Source organism: Myotis davidii, unplaced genomic scaffold, assembly GCF_000327345.1.
Source record: "Myotis davidii unplaced genomic scaffold, ASM32734v1 scaffold562, whole genome shotgun sequence".
Lineage (NCBI taxonomy): Eukaryota > Metazoa > Chordata > Mammalia > Chiroptera > Vespertilionidae > Myotis > Myotis davidii.
The window spans coordinates 2,100,407-2,100,741 of NW_006293953.1; the positions used below are offsets into that span (position 1 = coordinate 2,100,407).

At 67.8% G+C, this 335-nt stretch overlaps 1 protein-coding gene across 1 annotated transcript in view; it reads left to right on the forward strand.

Annotated features, from left to right (window-relative positions):
• Window positions 1-335, forward strand: part of MYLK2 (myosin light chain kinase 2) — a 13,003-nt gene that overhangs the window by 4,264 nt on the left and 8,404 nt on the right. The gene's annotated exons all lie outside the window — the stretch shown is intronic.

The following is a 335-nucleotide window of genomic DNA, read 5'->3' on the forward strand; positions in this document are numbered from 1 at the left end:
AGAGTGTCCTGGCTCCTCCGCCCCGGGCCGAGGCGCCCCGGGAGACTCGCCAGCCTGCCTAGTGAGCGGCACAGTGCCACCCAGACGGGGTGGGAGGGCCTGGCGGCTGGGCGGCGGCCAGGAGCCCTGCCTCCTCCTGAATAGGGCAGAGACCTCCGCCCCGCCCCGCAGTCACATCCTCAGGGCGACGGGACCTGAACCAACTCCAAGGGCCTTTGATTTATCACCAGCCCGGCTTCCCTGCCGCCTCCTGCTATTTATAAAGAGGTTTCCATTCCGGACGGTTCAGCCTGCCGCCGCCAGCGCCCCTGCTCACCGTTGTCACTAGGTGGCAG